The 22098-nt window shown below is 42.8% G+C and overlaps 1 protein-coding gene across 1 annotated transcript in view; it reads right to left on the bottom strand.

The window, feature by feature from the left end:
• LOC126088454 (discoidin domain-containing receptor 2-like) overlaps positions 1-20764 on the bottom strand; it is a 764950-nt gene extending 744186 nt beyond the window's left edge. Inside the window, exon 1 of the mRNA XM_049906599.1 lies at positions 20600-20764. The gene's annotated coding sequence lies outside the window, so the exon portion shown is untranslated. The remainder of the gene's footprint in view (positions 1-20599) is intronic.
• Between the last annotated feature and the right edge of the window lie 1334 nt (positions 20765-22098).

Genomic DNA, 22098 nt, shown 5'->3' with positions numbered 1-22098 from the left:
TATAGCTAGACGCGTGCCAGAATGTTGTCTTGCAACTTAGGTCGGCTCTTTGTTTAGCATCGATCAAACCGGGCTCATGATTAAAACTTGCCACCGATGTACCAGATTGTGGCATTGATTCGGTGATGGCCCACAAACACACCGACTGTATAGCATAGTCCACCGTATTTAAGTCTAATTCATTAAATGTGGGAATGGAAAATTACTCGCATACAGAGAAAGAGACATTGGTTGTCAGACAGGGCGGAAAGAAATTTGACGCATATCTACGGCAGTAAGTTGGACCTGATAACCGATCACAATCCCACATTTGGATATTCGGTCCTCACTCGAAACATCTCAATAAGACTTCGGAAAGTTGTTTCTTAGTAACTGTAACCACGGGATCCACCAACAGACCACCACTCGCAAATGCGGACTCACTTCTCCACTTGTATGGTGGTTCAGATGCAGAGTTAGACATACGTGAAGCGCTGTGTTTTGCCTTAAACACCATCGACGAATTCCCAGTTATGGTGCGTGAACAGAAATAGGCTGCGATCCGCTGCTCCGCAGGTTGTCTGCTACAGAGCGCGGTTGGCCGAAGCGCCTCCGCAAAGGCGTAGAACCGGCGTGGCACCCGTATTTTCCTCTAACACATTAAGACACCGGCTAAATGCAGATGACGGTGTCTCATTGTCAGCCATGGACGAATCTGACTGCTGGGCGGTTTCTTTCTGCTCCCGCGTACTGAAGTTCCTCCACACTGCTCATTGGGGAATGTACAGTATACAGCCAACTGGAATGCTGTTGACGCCACCAAAAACCAGGTGGTCCTGAACTGCAAGGCTTGCACCCGCAATCAATCAGCCCTGTGCAGCGTTACATCCTTTGACCAGGCCCTGAGCCCAGACCTCTGCAAAAGCGCATATTGATTATTTAGGACCATTTTGAGGCTCGATGTGACTGTTGATATGATCTCCACTTTCCGTATATGGCAGGGGTTGTATAGGTGCCTGGCACAACCAAAGCAGCTACCATTTGTGCCGTCACACTCCTATTTGCAAAAGGGGGGGGGGGGGGCACCTTCCACACAAGCGTCAACTTTTCACATTTTTTATTTTCGTAAACGAAGCGGTATTGAGTGCCTGACAACCGTTCCTTTCCACCTAGCGTCCAATGCGGAAGCCGAGCGGAAGATCAGGATCTTCAAAACACCAATGCGCTACATAATGACGATATCTGTCTTCGGGGAAGTATTCGTCAGTTTCCTTGCAACCTAATGGTCTACCACTCGAAAATGGATGTAGTCTGGTTGAAATTTTAAACGGACAAAAAAAATGGTTTAAATGGCTCTGAGCACTATGGGACTTAACTGCTGAGGTCATCAGTCCCCTATAGCTTAGAACTACTTAAACCTAACTAACCTAAGGACATCACACACACCCATGCCCGAGGCAGGATTCGAACCGGCGACCGTAGCGGTCGCGCGGCTCCAGACTGTAGCGCCTAGAACCTCTCGGCCACTTCGGCCGGCTTGGACGGACACAGACGCTCACACGCTACCACTGCGTTCACCATCAAAGCACACAGGATTATTACTGCGTGGGCTCCCACGTATGAGTTCGCATTTTCAACCACAACCCCGGGAGAATACAAGTAGATTGGGAGGTGGCAAATGTTTTAGGTTGCGAAGTACGGAGTGCATGACGTCAACGGAGGGGCACCAGTGATTAGCGTTGGGAGCCGTTGGAGGTGGAACTACTTTCATCTGTTATGCCACCTCTGGCTCCCACCAACGCCAGAGATACTCTCACTAAACAGCTGGCGGAGGTTGAACATTCTCGAACAGAGGCTCCGATGGAGGCTGAATCACTGTTCCCATCTGAATAACTGGCAGCACCCACCTTTTCGTAAGCATGTCGAACCGGCGCCCAGAAACTATCTACCGGCCGGCAAGTCCACAGACATCCCCAACGCCCTAATCGTCCCATCGTGAAGAGCAAAACTCGCACGAGGCTTTGGTTCTGATTCTAACCCCTCTCTTTCGCCTTTCTGCCCGATCCAATTAAGACCCTACGTGCCGGTTGAAGGGGGACGACCGTTCACCGCCGAACCAGGCTATCACTACGGGGGAAAGGGTGAAGACCACTTCTGCAACTTACTCTCGCGGAGGATGCCGCCAACGCGGGATTGTCACGTGCGCCATTCCACTGCCGCGAAAGTGACCATAATTACCGCGGCTATGCACTTGTCCGACAGCTCTCGCTTTTCTCTAAACCCTTCGACACATGCCACTGATAACAGACCGATCGACCATATGTGTGTTTATATTTATCGATTCGGATCGCTCCTAGGACTGTTTGCTCAGCTGACGACGACTTTCACTGTACCTTGGGAATTGCTTCTGGCTAGTCGTTCATTTCGTGAGCTGCACAATTTTTAGCCATAGGTAACACCTGTTTGTCCTGAAGTTGAACGCTCGTATCGTTTTTTGGAAAGTCGTTTACTGATTCTGCTGTTGCGTGCATACACAAACTCTGAGTCTGAGATATTATTCTCGCAAGTGGTAGCGAGCGAATTGTTGGTGAGAGTAAGCAACTTGGCGTGGAGAGAAGCCGCGTCAGGATAGGTGTCATCCTGCCCTGACCTTGCTAGAAGCCCGAGAGGAGATTTTTGTATTAATCGAGGATTTTTGGTAATTGGTTTTTGTTGCTGCGAGTAGTTGTTGCTTGCTTGCGCACTGGAGAGATTTTGGCAGAGTTGTGTACGCATACACTGAAGGTATATGTGACCAAATACGTAATTATTGATTAAATACATTATGGAATAATTAAAAGTTTTGCTAATCAAACTATCGAAGAAAAAACACGTCTGAATAAAGTTTGTCAGCGTTTGAATCGTCAATTTTCAGAATACAGTAAATTAAAAGTTTTTATTAGTTCGTTTCATTTTTTACACCGCATAAGACTTGTTGGCCCAACTCGTACCGATCATTTAATTTCTATGAAAAAAGGGCAGTAGTTGCATCAGTGGTTGACACCATACATTGCACTCTGAATGGATCTCTCTGCGTGGATCTCAGTATTTCTTTTGAATTATTTTAGCACGTTGCTGGATGGAGAATATTCACGCAATTGCAGCGGCAAGACGAGGTAAGTTGTCTTTTGCGTGCAGGAATATTACAGTATGTTTGTTAGGAGACGTTGGAGAATATTTTAAAAATCGCAATCAGATATAGGAGAATTGATTTTTCATGATTTATAGAAAGAGTTCTCTGTCAGAATCTACACGTCCAATAGTAGGAAGTTCCAGAAAATGTTTGGATACTGAAATCTCGGAATACGGATTTTCGTAACACACGTCGTACGGCTACACGTCATATTTTATGATAACGATAATGAAATTTCACTAGCTACCCTAGCAGTTTTCAGAGAGACGGTAGAGACAACGCTAATATTGTCAGAATTTTATGGATTTAGGGCCGTCTGTAATAATAATGATAATAATAATAACAATAATAATTTTTGATAATAAAACTTCCAGGTCCATCGGTCTTTGGGTCACCGCCAATGAGAGTGATCGCGAACTGTACTCTGAAGGAAGTAGAGGAATGGAAAAATAGAGGGCATTTAAAAGGAAAAGGATTGAGGAAGCTGTCAGATTCGAATTGAAAAGCGCTGGAAGTAGATACTTATTTTGAACCGCTGGTTGATGCCACTGTAGTTTTGCCATGTGAGCCTAAACAAAGAGTGACCGACGGTCGCAGGTTCGAATCCTGCCTCGGACATGGATGTTTGTGATGTCCTTAGGTTAGTTAGGTTTAACTAGTTCTAAGTTCTAGGGGACTAATGACCTCAGAAGTTGAGTCCCATAGTGCTCAGAGCCATTTTTTGAACCATTTTTTGAAAGAGTGACCGAGTAGTTCTAGGCGCTACAGTCTGGAAGCGCGCGACCGCTACGGTCGCAGGTTCGAATCCTGCCTCGGGCATGGGTGTGTGTGATGTCCTTAGGTTAGTTGGTTTAAGTAGTTCTAAGTTCTCGGGGACTGATGACCTCAGCAGTTAAGTCCCAAAGTGCTCAGAGCCATTTGAACCTAAACAATGAAAATGGAGTTTATTTTACGTCTTTGTTTTCTTTGTCACTTCGTTGAATTGATAGAACGTGGAACAATAATAATGGGATTACATATGTGTTGCAAGCAAGGTGTTATTCGACGATGTGTTGTACCAAGTCATTGAGTGCATTTTTTGCTTCATTGTAAAGCCGTGTCGCTCTCAGTAGAAGAATAAATACCCTAATTAGGATGAAGGTCAAACGGAAAAAATACTGTGATGTCGAAATAGGAGTAGCGGTGGGGGATGGGGGATACTCAAAGCCGATGTTCTTCCTCGGCACCAGTTAACATCACTGACAGTTTGAAAGTAACATCATCTTTTAAAATGTAAGCGATTCCTGCTAGGTTTAGCAAAAAACGCCCACCAAATGTACACAATTGTAGTCCTTAATGGTATTGGGTCATCTACAAATAACGTCGCACATATATGGTGTGCATATTCAGGATGTTTTCAAACGTATGGGTGATTGGTGTGGTGTGTGTGAGCGGGTGGAGGGGGGTGCAGAGGGGGGTGAAGGCGGCGGCCCTTGCCCTGTTGCCCGGCCAGTCGTGCAGCCGCTGCCCCAGAACTTGTTGCCGTGTTAGCATGTGTTCCGCAGCCTTTACCATCAGGAGCAGCTGCACTTCGTATGGCTTCGCGTACAGTCGCTTCCACAACAAGCACCGTTGTTTCACAGGTAGCATTTCAAATTGTCGGGTTGCCCATCAACTAGACTTTTTCATCGAAAATGTAAACAGCTTTCCCACTTTCGTCTGCCTCGAATGAAGCGTACTAACGCAGTCCTGTAGACTACTCTTTAGACAACCTTCTGTGACTATTCCTTTTTTCTTCATCCTACAACGCGCTCATTAGGCAACAGGCATATTCAGAGCCTGACTTCACGGTTGAATGTGCTAAATTGAGTTGCACATTGCTGACTAGAGCGTTTCCTCGAAATTTTTCCCAACACGTTGTTGGAGTTGTGGAACCGTGATTGCGATTGTAATTTAGCAGATATATAATGTACTTATGGGGGTATCAAAACAATTTCCTTCGAGGTATGAGGCACAGAAATTTAGGTGATGTGCACCAGTTGTGAGCATGAGAAAATGAGGGAGGTCTGGTTCGAAAGAGAGATGTAATGGGGTAACGGGTGAGTAGTGGGACAAAGGTATGACGCCCAAATAATTTCCGGGAATTCATCCAGGTAACACTTTCAGCGACCGCCGATATTTCGACAGTAGCCTTGAAAATGGAGGGGTGTTCTCCCGCCGAAATATCGACGGTTGCTGAAAGTGTTACCTGGCTGAATTCCCGGAAGTTATTTGGAAGTTGTATACGCCTGGACAATCTCAGGTCTCACAAAGGTATGACGTTATTGTAGCTTCAGAAGATTTGTCGTAAACCGTCTTTTGAAGCTGGAGGTGTTATTCAGGTATCTAATATTACAAGGGAGGTCATTCCAGTCAGGTTCCGGCCAACGACTGGCTGAGTGATTCATTGGGACAGAGAGAATTTTGCTGTGCTGGGAACGAGTATTCCAGCTATGACGTGCAAGCAAGAGCGTTAAGGCCGAGAAGAGATACGAGAGCCAATTTACGTTGATAAGACTGTAGAGGACACAGAATGCAAGGAAGTATCTGCACTTGTCTGCATTTAGCCAAGAATGATGAAATATCATCAAAGTGTCGAACGACTCAGATACATGGAAAGCAGTTGTTCACCAATTCGGACACAGCTTTACTGAGGAAGATCTTACAAGATAATGCCGCTGTATAAGCCTTTGTAGTGATTTCTTTTTCTGGTCGAAAGGGAAGAGCTCTTAATATTTTAGTGGGGCATGGAGGGATGCTGATGCCTTCTTGTACAATGCGGCTTTGTGCTCAGTCCCAATCCAGCTTTTCCTCTGTTAGTACCCACAGATTCTTCGCTGATGGTGAGAAGAGATAACAGCACCGTTTAAGATTAAAGATGATAGGGATTCTCGATACTTTGTGCTAATTAACCTAATATGGCCTAGCAGGGCCACTTGGCTTTTGGTTGCGTTGAGGTCTGAGCCTACGTTCTTTGCCCATTTGGATAGTGCACACAGCTCGGTATCGAATATCTCGGTAGCTGTCTTCCAGTTGATTGGTTTTGGACTTGGATGCAATTTGAGATCATCAGCATAAATGTGTTTTTTTTTCAGTAGGGCGAAACTAATGACACGCGTCTAGTACGACTAATAGTGCTTCCACCGTTGTTGTCCCGAAAGCTACCGTGAGCCTGTGCAGCATGCAGCTCTCTGTACGCCTTATGAGTGAACTGTGTCTATTGCATCGCAGTCTGAATGCCAAGAAACTGGCTGCAAATGCTACGACAGCAATGAGTGTCTCATTGTGACAGTCTAAACAGTTGCAGTGGAATCTTAAATCCAATTGTGCCCAGTCTTGCTAATTTGTGCAAAACTTTGGCAGCTTTTTGGCATATCTGAGAGACATGTGAGACTAAGTTACGCTTCTCATTCAAGTGTACGTCGAAATGTGAGGGTTGGAACCTTAACAGTGGCAACTATTAACATACGGCTCGTACAAAATAGATACTGACCTTCAAAGTAGTCACCAGCATTGTGTAAAACCCGTTGCCAGTGATGTGGAAGTCGTAGGATACTCTCAGCAGAGGCAGTTACGTTGACAGTTTGAGCGATGTGGTCTATTGTCCGACGAATTTGTAACAGTTCTGAAGCGAATGCCGTGAACTGTTTCCTTCAGTTTAGAAATCGAGTTGACCTTACGAGAGCTTAAGTCAGAGGAGTGCAGTAGGTGGTATAGCACTTAGCAGCCCCACCAGTCAAACAAATCAGTAACAGCCTGCGCTTTACGTGCTTGAGAGTTGTCCTGTAAAATGATGGCCAGGTCCTGCAGAAATTGTCATCACTTCACTTTTCACAGTATTTCTGAGTATGGCTGGCCGGGGTGGCCGAGCGGCTCTAGGCGTTTCAGTATGGAACCGCGCGACAGCTGCGGTTGCAGGTTCGAATCCTGCGTCGGGCATGGATGTGTGTGATGTCCTTAGGTTAGTTAGGGTTAAGTAGTTCTAAGTTCTAGGAGACTGATGACCTCAAAAGTTAAGTCCCACAGTGCTCAGAGCCATTTGAACCATATTTCTGAGTATTTTGGTATAAGCGACCCGTGGTCTCCGGTGGCTCGTTACACAGTAGCAATTTAATTATGATTTACTCGGTTTGTGACACTTAATACCCTTGTTTCTATGTGAAAAACTATTACGACGCTGAGAATGCCTGTAATATGCAATTATCAAAACGTAGAACACAAAACACGGAGTAATTTTCCTGTTCATGCTGTTGTAATAGGGAGTTACTTCAACTTGCCGGGTTTAGATTGGGGTGTCATGATGTCAAAAGTGGTGCCAGAGACAGGGATTCGTGCGACGTTGTTATGGATGTCTTGTCCGAAAATTACTTTGAGCGGATAGTTAGAGAACAAGCTATTGAGGGTAACGTCATAGACCTACTGCCAACAAAGACATCTGAACTTATCGAATCAGTTAACGCAGATGAAGGTACCATTGATCACAAGACTGTGATAGCATCTATGAAAACGGGTCTGACAACTAACATTAAGAATGGTTAGAAAGATACTTTTTTCTTAGCAAGAGTGGCAGGATACAAATTTCCGAGTATCTGAACAATCAGCATCAAATATTCGGTGTTGAGGAAGAAGATGCTGAGAATAAATGGAAAAGATTCAAAAGCATCGTGCAATATGCTCTAGGCAAGTGTGTTCCGAGTAAGGTCTTAACGCATGGAAAAGACCCACCATTGTTTAATAGCCGTGCTAGAAAGCTGCTTCGTAAACAATGACAACTTCATCTCAGATTCAAGAGAAGTAAACACTCAGGTGATAAACAAAAGCTGAACGAAGCGAAAATGAGAGTAAGGTGAGCAATGAGAGAAGCGTTCAATGACTTTGAAAGTAAATCTTTGTCAGCCGATATGAGTTTAAACCCCAAGAGGTTTCGGTCGTATGTAAAATCAGTAAGTCGACCAAAATCATCAACTCATTCACTCAGTGACTGCACTGGCTCCGAAACGGAAGGTAACAGAGAGAAGGCCGAAATACTGAATTCGGTTTTGCGAAATTGACTAGAAAGCGTCGGATGCTCTCTACAGCAGTTTGTAGATGATGCAGTTGTCTATGAAAAAGTAGCAACGCCAGAAGTAGTAATGTATTGCTGAATGAACTGAAGAGAATTGATGAATGGTGCAGGCTCTGGCAGTTGACCCTGAACATAAATAAATGTTATATATTGCGCATACATAGGACAAGAAATCCAGAACTGCACAGCTACACTACTGATGACAAACTACTAGAACTAGTTTCTGCCGTAAAATATCTGGGAGTAACTATCCAGAGCGACTTTAGGTATAATAACCACATAAAACAAATAGTGGGAAAATCAGATGCCAGACACAGCTTCATGTGAGGAATCTTAAGGGAATGTGATTCATCTACGAAGGAAGTGGCTTATAAGTAACTTGTTCGACTGACTCTTGAGCATTCTTCATCTATCCTATATATCAAATGGGACTGACGGAGCAGACGGAAAAGATTCGAAGAAGAGCGGCACGTTTCGTCACGGAATTGTTTAGTCGGCACGTCAGCGTTATGGTCAACAAACTCCGTTGGCAGACATTATAAGAGAGGCGTTGTGCATCACGGAGAGATTTGCTATTGAAATTTCGAGAGAGCACTTTCCGGGAAGAATCGGACAATATATTACTTCCACCCCCCCCCCCCCTCCCCATCCACATACGTCTCCCGTAATGACCAGAGAAGAAAATCGAGAAATTAGAGCCAATACAAAGGCCTACTGACAAACAATCATTCTTCCGACGCGCTATTCGCGACTGGAATATGGACGAGGGGCTCAGTTAGTGGTACAAAAATTACCCTCCACCACACACCATTAGGTGGGTTGCGGAGTATGATGTAGATGATTTTGATGAATGAAACAGCCCTCAGATGAAACACGTACAGTCTTCTCACAGTGCATTCAGTCACTTCGGTTAGTGAGCAATAGGGTACGTAACAGATGCAGAACTGTCCCTCTCACGTACTTTTCGAAAGATCAACCGTCATTATCACCACAGACTGTACAGCGATGCACCATCGACTTTCTTACACGCTAAATAACTCCAAGAACTTAGCAATCCTAGCAACCGAGGCCATGTGTCAGTGCGGTCTCGTAAACTTGTCTTTCGACATACTCCAAAAAGTAGTCATCCAATCTATTGACTAATCTGGTCTTGGAACAGAGCCAAGATGACTAATCCTTTGTTGCTCAAAGTGTACATCAATATGGTCCCTAACACCGAGTGAGAAGTGTGCTGGTGGCACTTCATGTTGAAACCACATAAGGTAACATACGGTATTGGTACAGGGTCGTGGAACTCTTAACCTAGATTCCCTGATGCCGTATAGGCAGTAGTATTAGAGGAGTTCTTATTACGTCTATGTATGTAGCCTACTACAATCGTTTGTAGGATGTGCCAAATTGGAGGCACGTTGAACGAAGGCAGTTTCTTCAACCCTAAGTACCTTCTGCATAGTATAAGTCAACATCGTATGTTGCGTGACACCACAGCAGCCTTCAGCTCAATGCGGCATGCCGTCGACACAGCAATGCCCTCAGTCGACATAGTGATACAGTGTGGATCCAACACTGCCGACAAATTAATCATCTTGAGGTTGAAGCTCTTTTGTCTGTGTTAGCACTAACAATACAATTGTTTTTGGGCGGAATCCGCCTTTAAGCACTCCGTCTTCAGGCCACGAGTGGCCTACCGGGACCATCTGACCGCCGTGTCATCCTCAGTGGAGGATGCGGATAGGAGGGGCGTGGGGTCATCACACCGCTCTCTCGGTCGTTATGATGGTATTCTTGACCGAAGCCGCTACTATTCGGTAGAGTAGCTCCTCAATTGGCATCACGAGGCTGAGTGCACCCCGAAAAAATGGCAACAGCGCATCGCGGCCTGTATGGTCACCCATCCAAAGGCCGACCACTCCCGACTGCGCTTAACTTCGGTGATCTCACGGGAACCGGTGTATCCACTGCGGGAAGGCCGTTGCCGGAGTCCGCCTTTAGCAAAACAAAATTATGTTTCTTGTCCCAAACGATCGTTTCCTGTCCGCATATACAAACCATTATCCTAGTAGCATGGCCAGTAGGCCTACTAGCCAAAAAGTCACAGTGTGATGCAAACAGTAGACATCCCGAGATGTTCGGTTCGAATTCGTTTTGTACGTTGCTCGCTGCAAAGTCGATGAGGCATACTGACTGTACTTTCACCTTCATGTTTGCTTTCGTCTGACTGGCTAATCTTTATTTGAGACTGACCATTCCCAACAGTTGTGAGCGTCTTCTCCTGTCCTCTGTACCACTCATCACTAAATGCTGGTACGGTTCTGCTCAATGTGCAGACGTCGAAATCATTCTCAACTTTCGTTCTGGACTGCGAAATTTTTAAAATCATTTCTGAAAGCAGTCAAAGAAAATAACAAGTTAATTGGTTTGAATTCTGTAGTAGTGCATCAGAGACGCCTATCATGTATTTCGCAATGTAAACCGTGCGACTGTGTACAGAGGTTACCACAACAGGCTCTTATTCCGAAGGAGTAAGGTTCAAACCCCTGTCATACCATCTAAATTTAAATTTTCTGTGTTTTCCTTAATCCAACGGAGGTGAATGTCGGGATGGTTTCACTGAAAAACGCACCACCGATATTCATTACCAACCTTCTGAACCTGAACGTGAGCTCTGTTGCTAAGGACCACGTCGTCCGACAGGACACTTAACCAAAATCTTCCTTCCTTCCTTCCTTCCGTCGTCTTCCACCTAAACTTTTCTTTCATAACGTTAATTCCGTCATACGAGGTCCGATGTTTTCATAATTTGGCAAGTGTATTTTATTTTACTTCTTGGCAGAGTGACCCTGTCGGCGCTGTCGTTAGTTCACCTGAGAAAGGGAAATTTAAGGAATGAATCCTTTGTTCCGTGTGTTATGGTACTTCTATTCTTCTGTATCGTATTTTCGAAAGCAGTTGTTGGTGATCACCCCAGTGCGAGCGGTGGAGACCGCCTGTAAACCACATTCAAGCTGGCCAGTGTAAAAAACCTAGTATCGTTATTCCGCCGCAAAGATTCAATCCAGAACTGTCTAACCTCCTTGTCCCAGAAGCGAGAGTGCTGTGCGCTACACTATACGGCCACGCCCTATTCCTTGTAGATTGATGAAAGTAAATGGAACACAAAATCAGATTTATGACAGGTAGTTGTTTAAATACTATCAGAATTCTGTCAACGAGACGTTACTTGTAAAAAACCAAAATATCTTGACAGGACTAGAAAGCGAGTTCGCACAGTGGTAACAGACTGGACTACCATTCGGAAGACGATGTTAAAAATCTCAGCCTGCTCATCCAGATGTAGGATTCTGTTGTTTCCTTAAAACAAAGTAAGGAAATAACAGGAAAGGTTTTCGCCAATTTTTCCCCAGGCTTTCTGAGTCAGAAACTCTGATCCATCTCTAATTATCAGTCAATCAAAGGACCGTTTAGCTTTAATATTTGCTTTTCTTCCATATTGACAGTACTCTTTATTAGCTCAAATAGTCCGCCACTTTCGCTAGTCTTTGATTGTGAGGAACGGACTAAAGGTGGACCGGTAGCGTAGGAAAGGGTGCCAAAGAGCCATTTACTGAACTGAGTGGAAGGACTGAGGAACGACGTTTCGTCCAGCCTTCCCTTAAGGTCGGTCTCGTTTGCACCTTGGACTCATTCGACTGGTCTTGTTCTTTGACAGGTGCTCCCTCGTTCCTGGTTCAGGTTCCACCAATTTCGTACATTACCGAGATAGGGCTCCTTTCGTTCATTGCATTCGCCGTTTCTTGCTCAGTTTCAAATAGTTCTAGAAATCTGGCCTGCTTGGCATGAGCCGTTTTGCATCTATGTTGAATAATTTATAACTTCATTATAATCATAAATTAAATTTAAAACAAGAAGACCAGAATGACAGGAACTCACTTTTGGACACGCTTGCCCATAACTTCGAATTTAGCTTCCATAAAAACTATTAATCAATGACAAGGTTGAATTTTCGATCTACATATTTTATGGGCTGTTAAAAATAAAATTTGAAAATGAAATTAGATGTCTTTGTCAAAGCAGTGCCCTATACTATTTTCACTTTTCAGCCTCCATTATACAGCTGATAATCATCTGATTAGAGAGCAGTCGGACTACGTGGAGTCCATTCGTTTCCTCAATTCGACAACTACGTAGTTCCACAGCACATGGGACACTTGCGTTGAACATGATATCCACACTAGTCTTTTGCAGTCCAGTAAGTCAGCCATGGCCGAGCAGTTTATTCTGCTATGGAAATCGTTGCCTCTACAAAATCCGTCTGAGATCCAGTTATCAACCAGTCTGTGGATACATATTTGGCAGTGGATCCCGGTGATTTTTTTCATATCTCGAGAAAGAAAACATTTCTAGACTAAAGACACGTGTAGCGACAAATGATTTTATTATGTTGACACTTGAATTTTAAGCACGTGGGCCCTCACTCTGGCAGGGGGCACGTATGCTGTATTACCATTACGCCTGCGCCTGCCGGTCTTAGATGGAGCAGTATTCTAGGAGGGCGTTAAATTCGACAGAAGACGCTCATGAAGCCGTAATCTGTGGAGATACGCCTCTGCAACTGGTTTTAGTAAAACTTAGCAACGTGCACCAGCAATCTCCTGTATAACACACACACACACACACACACACACACACACACACACACACACACACACATACATGCACTTCCGGATGGCTGAATTGTTGTCAACCGAAATACTGTGGCAAGACGTCGTCATAATTCGTCATAATACTGAAGCTTAAGTTCGACGGATAAACGACATTTATCCAAAATTTCAAAAATTTTAATGTCGACTTTTTTATTACCTATCTCTTGCGTCCCAGGAGAAATGGTCGATACTCAGGTATATGATAGGGACGATCATTCGAAGCAAAATCTAGTAAAATGGTTCAAATGGCTGTGAGCACAATGGGACTTAACATCTGAGGTCATGAATCCCCTAGATTTTAGAACTACTTAAACCAAACTAACCTAAGGAGATCACACACATCCATGCCCGAGGCAGGATTCGAACCTGCAACCGTAGCGGTCGCGTGGTTCCAGACGGGAGGGCCTAGAACCGTTCGGCCACTGCGGCCGGTGTTCTGGTAAACACGAGCTCCAAAATGAATAGCTTAAGAGCAATAAACACGTCTTCATCTTCGGAACTGTGAAACAAACGTCTTCTACAGCAAGCTCTTTGCTTTCTGTATTTTGACAGGTGGCAGTGTGGATAAAAACAAGAAATACATGTGCAGTAATGGGTTCTAAACTGCATACCTTAAGAGATGATTTGTTCATCTTTGATACTGTGAATTAATGTCACCGAGTGACAATTTGTCTTACATCTGAATATTCACCGTGCCTGTCGTGATATCCGTTGTATAGTTCTTCTTTCTTAATGGAATACGTGTGACGAGAGGATTTAAACATGTCATTAGAAGTATATAACGAATTTTCTTTTTAAAATTAATGCATGGGAATACGTAGAGGAGGGATCGGCGGTCACCCCATAAAAAACGCGGAAATTGTATCTTATCCTGTGACGCAGAAGATGTGCAGAATCTGTTTCAAGTAAGGCGGAACCTGCAACAGATACTGACCTAGAACATGTGTATACAGAACAGTTTGTTGTTGTATCTCAAAACTGTTTCTCTCTTCCCACGAAGCTAATGAATTTTTGTGCGACTCTGTTATTGGGAACACTACTTCTAGTTTTCCCTTTTGACATTTCTGTAAACCTACACGGCATAAAAATTAGATGAAACAGATATGGTGTGAGGAAAAATGTTAAAGGATCCAAAAAATAACCGGTCATCAATGAACTAGTTCCGTAATTTACCCGCCTCTATACTGGACGTATATTTCAAGTAAATTAATATATATTTAGAAGAGTTCTGTTCGATGTCTGCCTCAGTCTCGCATTCTTTTTTCTAACAAACTATAATAGGTACTCCCGTTGGAGACAGGGAGAAAGGACACAGATCTGATAAAGAGAAAAAAATAGTGCCACCGAAGAGAATGTCAACAAACCCTACCATAAGATACGCGGAGCCCAGCGCAGTCCAACTCACGAGATATCTCTGTAAACGGCATTTCTGAATGTCGCGCATGCTATCGACGCTCGAAAAACAGAGTTCCGTGCCAGGAAGCCGTAACACTCCCAGTCAATAAACTGCATGCTGCCGATGGCACGCCAGTTCGCTGCCGCCGCGCCGAGGGCCGAGCCGAACCGTATCATGCGGACGACCACCTCACCCTTTGTCGCCTAACATACCGACTGCATTCCACGGTTACGCTCCCAAATCAGAATTTATTGCAGTGACTAGTTTCCGATAAAGCTACAGAGACTGTATATGAACAGAAATATTCTCTCGTTATTTCTTTCGTTTTTCGTTTCCGTTTTACAGTGTCGCTTTCCCAAAAGTGCTCGCCCTACTTTGGAGACCAAGGTACGCACTGACAAAGCAACATCTACAAGTATAGCAGTAACGTAAGCTTCCGAGGCCACTGTCACAATCAAAATTAGTTTGGGTCTGTGATCGCATTGTCAATGTGTAGGACTTCCAACGTTTCGGCCACTACTGCAAGTGGCTGAATAAGTTTTACACATTGACAATGTAGTCACTTGCAGTAGGGGCCGAAACGTCGGAAGTCTTACATACCGACAATGCGATCACAGACACAAAATAATTTTATTGACTGTCTACAAGTATACGAGTAATTATGTGGTCGTCAGTATAAGTAACTGCAGCTGAAAGATGGCTAGGGAAATAATGAAGACCATTGACATAATCGGTTAGAATTTACAGGTTTTCCTACTTTGGGACGCGAGCCAACAAATCTTTGATAGCCTAAATTCGCTTTCTGAGATATCTTACCATACCTGGGATTGGCAGGTAGTGACGTACCTGTACACATCTATAAAATACTTTTACTTTAAGTTGTACAAAAGATACTTCCTTATGAATTCTTTGAGGATTCCGTTGTATCATAACGAACTTAATCTAGACTTCTCCAGTAAGTAGTACAGACACAAGTCCCGATTTTTTGTGCATTACCATGTGATTACAGAATATGTATTATTGTTGTTCATTACTATAACACAACGCTTGATTATTATTATTATTATTATTATTACTAGTATTAGTATTATTATTATTAGTAGTAGTAGTAATAGTAGTACTAGCAGCAGCAGTAGTAGAGGAGGTTGTTTGTATGGTCCCTATGGTGTATTAATAATCTTTCCGATTAAGCACCTCTCTTACGCGCCACTGCTTTTTCATTATACTACATGACGCAAACTTTTCTCCTAACTCGAGTTATCCCTACAATGTTATATTCTGTATTAATTGCCCTGGCTATCCTAGGAAATGCTCCACCTAACCTGTTCCTTCTTCCGGCAACTACTTCCCAATAATCTGATTCGTCTCATACTCTAAAATTTATATTAAATTCCTCCCTTAATCTCGAACAACCGAATACGAACGTTCTTCACTTTTCCCATGTAATGCGTCCTCTGACAAGCTGCTGTCTTGTAAAATCTAAACATTTCATACAATCTATATTCACATACACACAGTACACACTACTGTGAAGTGCATGGTAGAGAGCGTGTTCACTTGTTGAAGAATGTTCTATTTGTCTGTGCAGATTCGCTCCTGATGCCTTCCTTGATGTGATCACTCCTACAACACTGGTCGCCCTCTATAATGGTCCTACGGTATCTTTCATTTTTCCATGTACAAGTTCAACAACGCAGACCCCAAGTCCAGTCCCGTGACATGTATCTTGCTTGATTTCCCTCATTCAGATAACTTTCCAAGCCCGTTCGTAGTCCATTCCTTCAGCTAAAAGTTATTCTTACCTTTTTCCCCCAAGAGACACTGACATCTAGAGCGTTTTCCGTATCTGTTGTTGCACTACTACAATCTGCTTTATTATTTCCAGTAAACCAACTGGGACTGAATACTGTAAGTGGTATATGGTAAGGGATTTATCATGCCGTTTCTTTAAACTGTGAAACAGGTATGAGATTCCGATTACTTGAACCGGAACACTGCTGATTGTGAATTCATCTGTTTATTAATTTCGAGAGTGGTTTAAAAGTTAGCGATGCATTATGTAAACTTTGTGCAGTAGGCTTCGCGGTCTAAATAAATATGGTTTACGTTATTTCAAACCACGACTCTCAGTGAAGGCGTAAACTCTTGCCGTAGTTTTGTATAACTTGAATTTTACCGTGAGCTTCTCTTGGTCACTTTTATTTCTGTGCTAGCAGATACAGTGTTTAAGACGCAAACCTAGTATGTTGTATAGCTATACGCAAATGGGGGAACCAAGTTTTTCCAAAAGTCATATTCGAATATTTTAAATTAAATATACAATCGCATCCCATTAAACAGTAGCGGAAAACGTAAAGGAGACCAGTATTATTTGGGATATGTATAGCGTTATTAATGCTATAATTCTTCATGGAGATGACTAATTACGTGGCTTGTACGGCATTGGCAATGCTACGACTTGTCTTAGCGATTATTAATTTCATGCCATATATACATCTGCAGTAAACACAAGATAAAAGCAAAGGTAGTGTGATTATTGAACTGCCACAGTTTTCGTTTAGAATAGTAAACGTTTTGTGTTTTCTAGGATAGTAGTAGAAATTTTTGAGATATCTTAATTACATTCCAACCTGAAAATCTTAAGAGCTCCTGTCTGGTATCGATCCCATAGTCTCACGGCCGTTATTCTGTGTGATATAGACCCGATAACTATCGTACGGATAACAGAAAATCAGGATTATTCGTTTACATTCGTTGAGGTAGTATCATGTGACCTGTGAGCCTACGAAACATGCCAAAAATGAAAGGAAACTTTTATTTATTTATTTATTTATGCATTTATTTTACCTGGCAAGATTAGGGCTTTCAGGCCTTCTCTTACACTTAACCAGGCATACTCAGATTGAACGAATTTCAGTTTGTACAGAACGTAACGTGTTATACAGTATTAATGTTAAAGAAGAAAAATAGAGATTATAACAGTAGTACAATGATAATAATAACAATCAAAAAAATAATTATAACAATCAAGAATAATAATAATAATAATAATAATAATAGTAATGACTAAGTATATGAAAGTAAACATATTTTTGTTTTATGAATGTCAGTCCTATTGCTAGTTGAGAATTTTCTCGTTATGTTCTTGCAGCTTGTGAGTTATTCTCATCGAGCAGAGACATAATACGATAGAATGGTGTGAAAGAGATATAGAAGAGGTAGTTAGGTTAGAGGAAGAGAAATAGAATGGTAAAATTCGAAGCTATGATGGAGAGAAGAAAGAAAGAGATGAGAGGGGCACAGCAATGGTGGCTATACCGTCCCTAATATGTAAGTTTTGAGTTCCCTCTTGAATGTTGAGTGGTTCTGGATAAGACGCAGTTGGCATTGATCTTGAACTATTTATTGTACCACTTTCCATTTGAGCCATTCTCATACAATAAATGTTTAGGCTAGTAGTTCGTTAGTAATTCAGCAAGTTTCTCTTTTTCTAGGTAGATTTGTATTGTTTTGCAAGCATAAATGATAGCTCTAACTATCCGAGAAAGCTAAACATACGAAAAACTACTGCTGATTATTATATATCTCACTGAAAAGTTATACTGTGTAGCGCAGTCTACAGAACTAAATTTCTATAGTGTACAGTTCTGTAGAACAAATGGCAGGCCACCGATATCGGATTTTATGTTCTCAGATGTCAGACAATCCAACATTCCTGTATCAGTTACGTAGTTCCTTCTAAATCTGCTACCACTGTTATGTCTCTCACTTACGCTCGGTTCTTCCGAGCTTAACCCATCTTTATGCCCAACTCGTTAGGTCGTGGAGAGCAGTGACTCTCGAAGCGACCCCACGCTGCTGATGAGAACTATGGCAATGTCTCTGTGTACGAGGCATCGACGACCTTCATTCATCTGACGATAAACTCTACGTTTCCCTTGCTCTCTAGGGGAGATTTAGGAGATGAACCGGCTCTGTCACACAACTTCGCGATTCGTTTCATGTCAATGTGCAACAACACAGAAGAAAAATACTGCATTCGATGCACCGTTTTCATAGTTAAGTACACCAGTTACACATATAACTAACACAAAGAGATCGGAATTACTAGTAAACAGAGACCGGAATTACTAATACATATTGTTCATAAGGAGCTTATGAAATCAGCAGTACTTTGAGTAACTTAACGCTGTCGTAAGGAGCAAATATTCTCAAAACAATTGTCATTCTCCTCAGCCTTGCGAATCAATCCCGCGATACGTACTGGTAAGCAACGGTCTCTTCCATGTCCATGACATAACACATGCGGTATGTCAATGTGGCAGAGAATGGCGTTACAATTCGGCACAGCTAAAGACGTCTGGCTACTTTTAGAGACATTTAAGCCTCTGTCACAGCGATAGCAGATGGTTCTAACGATCTTCGACGAGAGAATCTAAGCCTTATACGAAAGTGTAAATGACCTACTTTTGTTCTCCATTTGGTACAAAGGGTACACACACCTACCTATCCCCTTATAAGTTAACGTCGTTACTCAAACAAAGAGGAAATAATAGTACGATAAATAACAAAACGGTGTTCTGACAAACACTTACTATTTTTAAAATAGCATGTATTACGGAGATATTACTTAAGATGTTTGTCATCTGCAAAGCACTATATTCGACTACTTTCTATTATAGAATCTGGAGCCAAGACTAAAAATAAAACGACAACTAAAGACTTATTGTAGCTGAAATAAAAAGTGTAGCTAAAGTGAAACATGATGATAGCGAAACACTAAATTCTCAGCATATCATAAATTTGTCACTTAGTTTACATATATACACATATTATTTTACACGATGAACATCATATGCTGCGAATAGCGTCCAACGAAAAGCAAATGGAAAATTCGCTACACATGCGAAGCCAGGTTAAAATTAGCTCTTTAGAAAGTAAGTATCAGTTGCACCAAGCTTAGGTGTTAAACTGAAACAATGACGAAAGTAAGCGACAATTGCGCCAAGCTTAGTTGTTAAATTGAAACAATGACCAACTACATCAGTCGCCATGACATTCAAGCTGCCTCGATACCTGATGGTTTTGTCAGGCTTGGCGTGATTATAGAGGTAGAACAAAAACTTATTTTGTGTTCGCTCTGTTTAAAAGTACTGAGGTACACTCTTTCCAATTAAATGGAACCTACTGGCGCCATTACTACAAACACTCGTCGTAACAGTGCCATCCAAAGTTCAGTTTATCATCTCATCTCATTAACAGTAACGTAGTGGAAATGATGTGAGCTTATGCACTCCTACATCATCCTACTTTTTCTCTCCATTCTGCTATAATGCCTCAACAATGTTATTCTGCTAGATATTTTTGTCCTTTCTTTGAGAATGTTTAATGTTATTAAATGTGATATCGTCACAGAGCCACTGTGATATAGATGTTGGAAACTGTAGTATTTGTACCTGTCTTCATTTTATTTATTCCTTGATGTCTTAAAACATGCCGTATGGTCTTGCCTCTTTTTTCGTGCCCATGTCTCCCACGTGTTCCTCTCCTCGATGAGTCCGCAAAGAACCTCCTCATTTCTTGTTATTCCACGTATTTTACGTAAACGTAACAGATGAAAAAGCTTCCACTTGATGATCAGAATAATATCGTCTTATGACATAAAAATACCTATCATTCTTGTTCTTCCTTTGACACAAACGCATTTGTCAAGTGAGTAAGTAGCGGGCGACACACAGAGGCAAAGATCCTTAGATTTCTTGTTCCTTAATTTTGACAGATTCTGAAAGATTTTTATGACGTTTTATATACAGTTATATTGTCACAAGTATGTTGTCCTACGACTGTATCACTTTACTGCTGATGTAGTTTTCCCATTATAAGTACATGCTATTGTCAAAACCTTCTAATCAGGATGTACTGTATTCACACACACATGCAGACTCTCTTGAGTCTTCCAGATTGGTGTGAAGGTGACCATTATTGGTGAAAACTGGTTATCTCTTTCGATTAAATATTGTTACGATCACCGGAATTTCTGTTTGCTGCGTTCGCCATACATTATGAACTGCTCACTGTGCTGGCAAAAACATACGTTGACCAGTGTCCTGCCCATTATCTCTAAGCTGCTTACAGATGAAACAGGAAAAGAAAAGAAACGAGAAAAAAAGAAAGAAACTAGAACAGGTGGTGTTGTACCGCGGATGAAGGACTTGCGACGTACTCGTCACAAAAGGAGGCGCAAGTCTGCTGGCAAACGCGCTTACCCTTGAGCAGCGGCTCAGCTGAGCGCGGGGGCCTGCGACGGCGACGTCTGCGCAGCCCGTGGCATGTCACTCGGCGACCCGCACCGCACAGTAGGGGCGCACGCTACGCTACGCTACGGAGCGCCGCTCGCACAGCCACCACAACAGACCGGACAGGACGCGCGCCCGCGCCACACTGCGACGGCGAGGCCGCCGCCAGCGCCGTCTGCCGGCCGGCCGCCGCAACTAGCGCCGCCGCCGTGCGTGACCAGCGGCGTGGACGTGGAGGGCTTCCCCACGGCGCACGTCCTCAATAGGCAAGCGTAATTGCGGCAGCTCCTGCCTTCGCGAAGCCAACCCCAGCTCACATGTCTGAACGCCACTGTCAAGAGCTCGGTTTAATGGCTATTAGATCCCCACAAGGGATAAGTTCAAACTTCCCACGTGACACTGTAATGTAGCCTGGTCATCGTGGTACCGCAGTCTAAAGCCGTCGGCACACGGACCGTGCTGTCGAACGTCAACGTTGAGCGTGCTAAGTTGAAGGTGGTGCTGAACGCTCAGAAATGATGCGATGTAGATGTAGAAGTAGATGTAGACTTGTGCATAAGGTACGTGGGCCCCAACTTGGTACACACGATCGCAACGCACTTCGGCGGCAGTTGCACGAAGTTCGTAAATCGCACTGTTTACTAAACGGGCGAGTGTAAAATTCCCACGTTAGCTCTATTAAAACGCACATTTCCTCCATCGTCCACGAAAAGGAAAGTACCATGTCCAATCAATAAGGACACAGGCTTATAAAAGTTCCATAACAAACAGCGCGATACTAATTTGCAATACTTCTTCACATAAGATAAACATTATTTCATCATTCCAACATTTTAGTAAAACTCTAAGGTCAGTCTTACTTGATCATTGTTCCTACCCAGTAGCAGAATCTTTGCAACACGTCAACTACGAAGCGTAAAAGAAGAAGGAGCAAAATGCCTTTACATAAGTAGCGCAAGGTGTCCTGTAGATCAAGCCAATCGAACACCCAAAGATAGGTGAACTTATATTTACATAAAGTCGGAAATTATAGTATGTACTTACATTAAACTAATAATAAGGTAAAAGAACCTAATAAATACCCAAATGTTAGGAAACAAAATGTGCGTACTGGCGAGTCGCGAACCACCGCCCAAACATAAAAATTTCTCTAATCACTGACGCAACTTTTTGTTTTTAATAGCCAGCTATCCTACCCACTTTTTTAACAAAAATGAAAAAAAGGAAAAAGGATTTTGGAAGGTTTGTTTTCTGCTTTTTTTAATTTTTATTTTATTCTATATTTATACAAATGGATAAAAGGAAGGCCGTTCCTCTTCGGCTACGTAAACAGAATAATAGGAAGTCGTCCCGTTACGAGAAAGGATGCTCCATACTATAGCCCGCTGCGAATTTTTCAATGACTGCCGTTTCGTTGCTGTGTTGTTTCCGTTGTTTGTTCAATCTCAGAAAAAAAAAAGGAACTGCGA

Source organism: Schistocerca cancellata, chromosome 1, assembly GCF_023864275.1.
Source record: "Schistocerca cancellata isolate TAMUIC-IGC-003103 chromosome 1, iqSchCanc2.1, whole genome shotgun sequence".
Taxonomy (NCBI): Eukaryota; Metazoa; Arthropoda; class Insecta; order Orthoptera; family Acrididae; genus Schistocerca; species Schistocerca cancellata.
The sequence above is the reverse complement of the archived record's forward strand: the minus strand, read 5'-3'. Positions and strand labels throughout refer to the sequence as shown.